The 10,238-nt window shown below is 45.5% G+C and overlaps 1 protein-coding gene across 7 annotated transcripts in view; it reads right to left on the bottom strand.

Annotated features, from left to right (window-relative positions):
* The window catches only part of Esrrg (estrogen related receptor gamma), a 613,611-nt gene that overhangs the window by 238,940 nt on the left and 364,433 nt on the right, over positions 1–10,238 (bottom strand). The gene's annotated exons all lie outside the window — the stretch shown is intronic.

Below are 10,238 nucleotides of genomic sequence, written 5' to 3'. Positions count from 1 at the left end.
CTGAAGTAGCAGATAAAAGCTGGATCCAGGATAAGCAATGAATTCTCAACCCACTTGTAAATACCCTTGCCAATGCCTACACTCAATAGTTTATTAGAACATGTCAAATTCCTCTAATCTGATGGGGACCTTTAATTTTTATCTAGTTACAGGAACAAAGAAAATACATAGGACAGTCAGTCAAATGTTCATCCCAATACAGAGACAAATACCAAACCATGAGTCTAACTATTAGCAGAACTCTGGACCCATGTTTAACGCTGACTGCTTCCAGTCATCACTTCTGCAGCTCGTCCTGCCATAGCCCCCTGCGCCCTGGCTCTCCTCTAGTATCTCAGTGCTGGGTTATGCAGGTAAATACAGGCAGTTTTCTGTCTGTTCCCAGTTCCCTGCTCCTTACTGGGCATCTACACTGTCTGCGTGGTTCTAAAGTGAACTATCTGGGCAACCATCAGAGAAGCTGCTGGATTTTGTGATCTTCTCCTCCAGGGCCCTGATTTTGGCGGGGCCCCTGGAACGGGGCAAGGGAGAAAGAAACCCATGACTGGGTGAAGTGGGCTATGTGGACTAGAAGCAATCACACCGCGCCTGCGTGTGGCCTGCTGGGTGGACCACCTGTCCTCGCAGACAGGGGCAGAGCCGGACAGTAGCCAGTCCAGTTTCACTGGCTGCTATGCACTGGCAATTGTCAACACCTCCTGACGTCAAATTGCTCACCTACCCCTTTATTTCCTACCAGTATTTCCTACCAGTGATCTTTATTCCCATCCACTCAGCTTCTGGGTTGGGGGGCAGGCTGCAGACGCCCCAGCTGCAGTCCCTTTGCCGGGGGCGGCAGAGTTATGGGGCCCCAGCATCTTCTCTGCATTGCTCCACCGTCACTTAGGCATCAATTAGCCGGCCTCCACGGTGCACTGCTGCTCAGGGCCGGGTGCCATCCTGCGCACTGGGCAGACAGACAGGATGGCCACTATCCTCCACTGTTTGTCCTGTCTCTCAGGTTCCCTGAGACCACACCGAAGCACCTGTTAAAGCTGCTTCTGCTAAGCCCGAGCTGCATTTGTTTGGCTGGATTTGGACTTCCTGGCTCTGTGGCTGATTAGAGCCCAGTGTTTGGCAACAAGCGCCATGGGGAGGATGCTTGTGTGTGGGTCTCTGGAGCACAATGTGTTCTTCAGAGCTGCGTGCCGGGAGCGCCCTGCTAAAGTCGCGGTGCTGAGGAGATCAAAATGGTCTCCTATGTCGTCAGCTGCTCGCCAGCAGCTGTTTAATGTAATTCCAAATGAGCCGCCTGAACGAAGCTCTCGTTCCTCCGGTAATCTCTAATTTAGTTAAACACATAGCTGAGCAATACTGTTTTAAATGTTATCTGAGCTTCTAAAATAAGTTTCTGATCCTTGTATTTGCTGTGCAGACAACAGAGTAAAATATAAATACAAATTAGAGAAAGGGGGAAAGAAGGAATCGCTATCAGTGTGACCCTCCTCGAAGCCTGAGGTGTCAACTTGAGAAACAAAGACAGCACTGAATAAAGTGAATGAATGCGGAGCTGCCCTCACTCACCTCCCGACCACGACTAAACTGAAGTGCGCTTCTTGCAGGGTGTCGCAGGGCACCCCTGCACTCCCAGCCGTTCAGGAGTTGAGACAGGAGGATTGCTACAAGTTCAAGATCAGCTTGAGCTATACAGTGAGTTCTGGGAAGGCCTGAGCTGAAGTATGAGACCTGTTTTTATAAGCTAAACAAAACAAAATAAAGGGAAGCCATGTTTCTTCTGAAGAATAGTTCTTATGACAATAAATGCAATCAAGATAAAGTATATTTAGTTATTTCATTCTTACAACATTGGGATGATGGCCTTTCTCCCCCCCTCCCTCCTTCTCCTACCTGCTGGTCTTCCTTGATTGCTTTCCTCCCCTCCCCTCCCCTTCCTTCCTGCACAGTCCTGGTTCTCAGAGGTGGTCTCCTTCAAAGCCAACACTGCCAGGCTCCTGCTCTGGCGTCTGCATTTCTCCCTTGAACAACAGAGGGCACTGATGCTTCTAATCTGGCAGCCATTGCCTGGGAGAGCGCAGACTGCTCACCCTGCTTGTCTTTAGCCTTCCAGCTAGCCCATCTCCCCACTGTTGGCTGCAGACTTCCTCGAAGCCCTGAGCAGGCTGCCTTTATTCTTCCTCTGTCTTCATTCAATCCCTAGTTTCCAAAGCACCACTTTAGAGAGAGCTGCCCTTCAGTAATGGCTCATGATTTGTTTAAGCGATCAGCATGGGATTCTGATTATGGATGGCTACTCTCGAAGATTCTCCCTAGCCCTCTGAAATACAGTTCATTCCAAGATACACTAATACTAGCACCTTGGCCCAAGAAATAAAAGTCCCTTTGTCCATGACCCTCTAACAAAATCCATGTCTTAATAGTGGACGTTTTAGTGGCAGTTTATCAAATGTCGCACATCAGGGTCTCTGACTGAACACGGATGTAGTTAACAGGCACCACACCCCTATTTGCGGAAGAACACACTGGGATATCTTCCTTTAATAAAAGCACACCCCCCCCATCTCATCTCACACACACACACACACACAAAGTCATAATAATTTCAATCATTTCACTCAAATTGAAAGGGTAACACGACAACGTGCCGTCTGTTTAACCATTTTCTCACCATAAAAGTTTAGGAGCTACAAGCAGCTAATCAGAAAACACTCCATCATTTTCTGAGTAGTTCATAAGCATGCCTGATCCCACCCAGCACTGCAGGAGGCTTCCTTCCATGGACTTCTCTTCCAGAATGCCCACCCAGCTCTCTCACTGCTATTTGAAGGCAGATTTATTTCTTACCCAGGAGTTGGGGATCTCGGCATACCAGATTGCAAAGGCGCTCAACACCAAAGAGCGGATGGGTTATTCTTAGTCTCCTTACACATCGAGGAGAAATGGGGCCGTGTGTGTCTCTGTAGCAAGCGGCGTTCTTTGGAAACTGTGAGTTCAGCTGGGGCTAGTTTAGCAAGGTGGCAATGTTAGAAAAATACCTGAGCTCAAAACCACTTGTGTTCACAGCCCCAGGGAGAGATGCCAAGAGACAGTGTCTTAGGGACTGTGAGGAACAGTTGAGAACGCCACCATTGTCATTCTTCTCACTTAAAACAAGGTTTGATTTGGGGGAAGGGGTGAAGATATGGCTGGGTGGATAAAATGTTAGCTATGCAAGCATGAAGAGCAGAGTTCTGGTCCCCAGCACTCATGGAGAAGGTGTGTACGTCATCTGTGATCCCAGTGGAGACAGGAGAGCCTGAGGTGAACTGGCCAGCTAGATTAGCTGGAGTTAGCTATCTCGAGTCTCAGTAAAAGCCCTTTTTCCAAAATTAAATGAAGGATATTGAGAAAGACACAGGAGTCAACTTCAAGCCTACATATAGACACACACATGCATGTACACATGTGGTCCACACGCATACCACAACACACACCCATACACTGGCAAGAAGAAAACATTAATTTAAAAAAAAACTGATTAGAAAAAAAAAACCCTGTGGTTGTAGAAGTAAAAGGAACTGCTCTGGCATCTTCAGACGCCATCTGTGAGTTAGAGTGGGAAGCACCACTGGATAGATGGAGGGTTTTGCCTCAGCCAAGTTGTATGCAAGGTTTCCATCATTTCACCCTGATTCTTTCTCTATCTCTTCTCTGTCCCCACTTCCCATCAATTCTTCCCCTTTATCACTCCGTGCCCTGGGACTATGGATCCTTGAGGCTTTCATTACCACGCTTTTCCTTGAGAAAGTCAAGGAGAAAGCCTCTCCAGACGACCCTCCCCGCATCCTCCTTCCGTGGAAATAAGGCTCAGTGGGGATACTGATCATCTACCTGTGTTCTTAGACTGCTCCTCATGTCTGGGAGAAGAGCAGCGGGTTGAATTTTTCTTTATTTTGGGAAGAAGCTACATCTATGCTGTGCCTGGGCTTGCTGGCAGCCAACTGCATTTCCCATTAGAAAGTTTCAGAAATTACAAATCACCAGAGTGAGAGTCATTATGTAGAATGGGCCTCACCATCTGGTCAACCACTCTGACACGATAAAGGCCATCATCGTGGCCCCATGGTTTGGTGACTTCAAGGGGACTTCAGCCACAGTATAGAAAATAAATGTTTTTGTTTCAAGCTTAACTTGGCTTACGGATCTCTTTTATTCTTCTTTCATTTGGGGGCTGGGGATTGAACCCAGGTCTTCCTGCCCACTCAGAAAGCACTTTGCCAACTGAGCTAACAGTTGCCATCCCTATATCTTCACATGGCCTTTGAGCCCTAGGCTATCTGGGCATTTCAAAGTGTGGCTGTTGCTCCCATTTAGTGGAAAAAGCACCTGAGAACTCAAAGTGCTGTGTGCTTGACAGTGTGGCCCCTTTTCAGACACAAAGTCGTTAGAGAAGAAGGATTTGCTCTTTGGTTTAACAGCAAGAACCAGCAACCTCCTTCCCCTGCTTCTTTTCTGCAACAAAAACCTTCGGACACATCTCAAGTTCCTGATAAGTTCCACAGTGGTGTCACAGGAGCTAGGAAGGGGGGGGGGGAGATAGGTTTCTCGTGGAAAAAGTAACAGGTAGAAACTGGACAGATTAGCCCAACTGCTCGAGGAGACGGGTAGGGGTATTGTTCCGGAAGTTGATAAAGTATGGGACAGGAATTAATTCTTATCTTTTATTTGGCTACATCTATCAACTATCTATATTGACTTATTTATGCATGAGGGCCTGGGACACAAGTGCCATGGTGAGCTTGTGGCAGTCAGGACAATTTGTAGGAGCTGGCTCTCTCATTCCACCATATGAGTTCAGGGACTGAACTCAGGGTCTGGAGCTTGGTGGCCAGCACCTTTACCTCTGGAGTCGACCTGAGGAATCCCGGGATAATACTTTCCTTTTGTGTGTGTATTGTAGAGAGACCCTCTTCTTTGCATCTGGACCACATTGCCGGGAGTCTAGTTTTCTCAGACTTTCTTCTTTCCAGTGTTAGGATTGAATCCGGAATCTTAGATGTTCCAGACAATTGCAATGCACTGAGCAATGTCCCCAGTCTACCATTTTCTTCAGTTAAAAACATCTGGGCAGTAAAGTTAAGACTGGTCAAATCAAGGTATATGGCTTTCCTTTGACCTGGTTTAGGCTCTTCCCCTGTGAAATGGTTTGTGGTAACCTTGACTCCATAGGGTTGCTGGGGGAAAGCAGGAAATTTCTCTGTTACCTTTTCCCCTTATTGCTGCTTTGTTTTTCCACTCAAGTTTCAAATTTATCAGAATCCAAAAGAGGCCAGCATAGGGAGAAAAACCATTTGACTCTGTTGTCTGAACAACTGACTTCGCTGATTAGGATGACTAAAGAATAAATGAAAGCCAAGTCCACAACTCTCTCTCTTACACACACACACACACACAGATGTGCACATACAGCACATATGAACACACATATGTGCGCAATTTACATACATGTGTACATACATGTACATACATGTACATGTAAATGTGTGTTTACCAAGATGCAGAGTGATATCTCTAATGAGAAGTTTCTATGAATTCACAAGCTTGTCTCCAGTAGTTTGTATTGACAATATAGACTACATGTCTATGCTCATACATATATACAGTTTGTATAGATTTGACCACATATTTGGATGCCTTTTGTGAAGTTTCAGAGATTTTTGTCTGTATCAGATTCTTGTGTTATCAAAGGACATTGATTTTTGTGACGCAAAAAAAAAAAAAAAAAAAAAAAAGCCAAAGGGTGTACTTTAAAATGTATTGTTTGGTAATTTCATACACAGATGTAATGTATTTTGATCATATTCACCACCCTCTCTTATCCCATCCAGCTCCCCTGAACTCTTCCTTCCCGACAGGTCCCCCTTCTCCATTCGTGTCTCTTTAGTAATGACCCTCTGATTTTCACTGGGGTTGCTTGTGCACACATCAGTGTGGAGATACTTGGTGAGCACCGGCCACTCACCAGTGGCTACACTACTGAAGAAAAGTGAACCTGGCGCCCGCAATAGCCATCCCACCGCGCAGAGCTCCTCAGCTGGGGGTGGGGCTCACATCTGCTGTGGATGATAATGGCCCTGTCTTCTTCAGAACCCTTAGAATGCAGAGGTTGTCACGTCCAGAAGAAACTGTTTCATGGCTCTCTTCCCTATCCTCCAGCACTTATACTTTTTCTGCCCACCCCAAAGGGCATTTTCAAAGTCCACATTAGTTATATCATTGACACCTTCCTTACAAAAGAATAAAAATACCAGTAGGTATTTCAACTAGCTAATTGTATAACTCCTTTAAAAATGTTTCTAATTATATTTCAAGTTTTTTTTTTTGTTTTTGAGACAGGCTCTCTTTAGTTCAGACTTGCTCAGACTCATTATGTAACCCAGACTGCCCTCAAACTCACAGCCATCCGCTTGCCTCAGCCTCCTGAGTGCCAGGATTAAAAGTGTGAGCCACAGGCCCTGCTTTTATTTTATTTTTAATTGACACATAATAATAGCATAAATCGATGGGTTATGTTCCATTTCTAAAAAATTAAACCCACGGGTGCATTTGAGTTTTCTGCATATTTTATAAGAGTTTTATAAATACATAAAAGTATGTCTAGTCTTACATTCATATGATTCTTGAGCTAAGGATATAGTACTGTAAATTAAAAAAAAAATAAACCCAGCACTTACATGGTTTTCTAGATGAAAATAACTACTCAGAGGCAACAGAGACTTACGTGTTACCGGCTCATATGAAACTCTGAGAACTTGGGGTTTTAAGCACCATGGGGCTGGGAAGGGTTGAAGGCTAGGTATGCGCGCGTGGTCTTCATTTACTCAGAGCAGGACTAGACGGTAGCTAGTGATTTTGCACGCAACATAAAGCCAGGCTTCCTGGGGCCCCTCTCCTCAGCTGTGACTGCCTCGCACCTCCACTTAGCATTTGCTTCTTCTACGTTGTTGCTCCCAGGCCTTCAGTCAAAACCATGCTGATTTTACTGTGGTCCCCCCCCCCCCCACTTTTCCAAACCATCAGAGCTTTCAGAAGTAACTTACTGGGATGCAGTTAGATGATTTAAAGGAGACAGGGAAGTTCTTCCAATAGCCCAGAAGCACAAGACTAAGAAGAAATATGATCCTGACCTGGCCCAAGTCTTCTTCCAGAGGCCTAGGCCCCCAGGGAACCCTCAGATCCCCAGGGCCCTTTGCACACCTCACATCTGTCAGGCCTGTCTTTTGCAAAAGAAAAGAAAGGGCTCAAACTTGACTCCAGAGTCTGGCACTCCTTATGAGTTGACCAGCAACTCCTTAAAGCAACAACAATCTTTCTAAGAACTCCCCACCCACACACACAATTTTCAAGCACCAACAATGTATTAGTCCTAAACCACGGTTGTGATGATTCTCAGAATCTCCCTACCATTTACACACAGCCAACCATAACTTGGAGTAGCATTGCTTAGCATCCAAGGCCATGTGTAGTGAAGATGGCGGAAGGTCTGCTGGGGGAGTTTGAGCGGAATGGATCACAGGGACTTTGTCAGGGATTTGTAGGTTTCACTCTCCCACGTTCCTCTCCTATTTCAGCTCGGTTAGAATGGGTAATTAAGAACCAGCGATACAGAGGGGAACACAGCCAGCCAGCCATCCTACATATATTCCAAGATGACAACCACAACATCAAATTCTCTAGCACATAGCTCAACCTCCTCGGAATAGGCAGATTGTGACAGAGGATGGAAGAAAGATAGAAAAGCGTTGTGTTGTGTGTTTCAGATGTTCCCTAAACACACTTACAAAGGACAACAGAGAAGAGGAGGCTGCAGACAGATGCACTATGAATCCCAAGGCCATTCTGGACCCTAGCTCATCCATCTTCTTCAACTGCACTAAGATATTCTGACTTTTAATAATGGTTTGATAACTTAATGTCTGCACATGTTTTGGGCAAATGCTTTCCTCTCCTCCACTTCCTCTATTTCCCACCACTTTTTCCTTCTCAATTTCATGTTCTCTTCTTTAAAATATTTATTTAATATACATACATGTATATAATATGTTTGGAAAAAATCAACCCCCCCCATTATGTACACTTCCAAAAACCCCACAGTGTTCACTTACTGTTATCTGTATATGTATGGGTACAGGGCATCTATTGGAGCATGGGTACCACAGAGTCCACTCAGTGTTGCTTGTATATGCATGGGCGTAGAGCCATCTATTGGAGCATGGGTACCACAGAGTCCACTTAGTGTTGCTTGTATATGCATGGGCGTAGAGCCATCTATTGGAGCATGGGTACCACAAAGTTCACTTAGAGCCATTTGTATGTGCCTGGGTACAGGGCCATCTATTGAAGCACAGGTAGTCTTTCTTAGGTACCACATCCCTGAAGAAAATAGAACCCTCTCCTCAAAAGCCATCAATTGCCAACAGTTCCTCAGCCAGGGAGTGGGGACTTGATGAGCACCTCTCTGACCCGTGCTGGGATTTCGGCAGATCTGATCCTATGTGGGCTTTATACACGCAGTCACAGCCATTATGAGTTCATATACGTATCATCCCCGTCATGCTCAGCCCTGGCATGTCCGGAAAACACGATTTCACTGCACACGTCAACTCCCTCCAGCTCCCACAAAAATATCCTTAATGAAATTATACTCTGCTGTTTTCAAAACTGCACACCAGTAAACAGATTGTACTTCCTTCTAAATCTCCATCCTTACAGGATAGCAGCAAGCTGCAAGGCTCCCCTTCAAGGATGAAATTAATTTGAGAATTTAAGACATGGTTTCACGTTTTCTTTTCTTTTTTTTTTTGTTTTTTTTTTTTGTTTTTTCGAGACAGGGTTTCTCTGTAGCTTTGGAGCCTGTCCTGGAACTCCCTTGGTAGACCAGGCTGGCCTCGAACTCACAGAGATCCACCTGCCTCTGCCTCCCGAGTGTTGGGATTACAGGCGTGTGCCACCACCGCCCGGCTTAACGTTTTCATACCCAGACCAGAACCCTAGATTTGAGATGTCCAAAAGTCAGTCGCTACAAGTCCACTTATGCAAAAAGAATACCTTGTTGAAAAACCGACAATGAATTCTCCAAGGCCTGTAGCATGCACTTTGTATTTTATTGCTGTTGGTTTCATAGACAGGGCTCGCTATGCTGCCTGGCTAAACGCCTCATGTGAGCACCCAGCTCCGTCTCCCTAATGACTTAGACTACAGATGCATCGCTGTCAGTCACCTATCACAAAACTTTACTACAGAATTACAAAACTTTGCTACAGAATTTCCTATTCTGAGTATTAATCATATAGACAGACGTACAATCTCCCTTGTATTGATCAGCACATACATAGCTGTGGGAGAACCTGAAATTCCCCTTTATTTCCATTTACCCCACCCAGTTCCCACAGGTCAGAGAAGAAAACCCTCCCACTCACACACGCTTTCAACCCCCTGCCTCATCTTCAGCTCCCTAAACCCTCAGGAACTGGATTGGTGAAAACACTTCACAGATGTTTCCAGAATGGAACCTTCCCTCTTAGGTGGGAATCATCAGTGACAGAGAAGAAGAAGCTGTGTGTATTTCCCTGCTAAGAATGTGTTTTGTAATATACAATAGTCAAAGGGGTTTCTGCCTTTCTATTCCAGGGGCAGTTCACACCTGCAGAGTCTAAGAATTCTAACTAAACCTGGATACTAAATAGTAACAGTCTGGAAATGTTGTCCAACCCTGGTGGGTTGCAGGTAACAGGGAGCTGAAGAGAACTTTCCCCAGGGTCCTGAAGTTATCTGGGCCTTCAGAGTATCTTCAGGCCTCTGATGCACCTCAGAGAAAGGTAGCTTCCCACTGCCAGAAGTAAGCAAAGCTTGCACACTTTCATTTTCTCATCTGAAAAAAAAAAAACACATGTAGATAGCATCTGCTTTAGCTGGCATGCAGGCAGTGGGGAAATCGGTGCAATAAAATGGGAAACTCGGCTTTCAATAAAAATCCATTCTCCTCCTCTGCAGAGCTATGACAAGCGCAGCACAGGGGGACAGTTAAACAGAGATATCCTCCTCTCTGTGTTCTGGGATAACAGAATGCCATGTTAGATGGTCGGGGCACAGGTTCAAAAGCCCAGGAAATGCTAGGTCCTTGAATATGAGGGTGACCCAGGAAATGCTAGGTCCTTGAATATGAGGGTGACCCAGGAAATGCTAGGTCCTTGAATATGAGG

Source organism: Microtus ochrogaster, chromosome 6 (genome assembly GCF_000317375.1).
Source record: "Microtus ochrogaster isolate Prairie Vole_2 chromosome 6, MicOch1.0, whole genome shotgun sequence".
In the NCBI taxonomy this organism is placed as follows: Eukaryota; Metazoa; Chordata; class Mammalia; order Rodentia; family Cricetidae; genus Microtus; species Microtus ochrogaster.
This window is presented reverse-complemented; position numbering and strand designations above follow the sequence as displayed.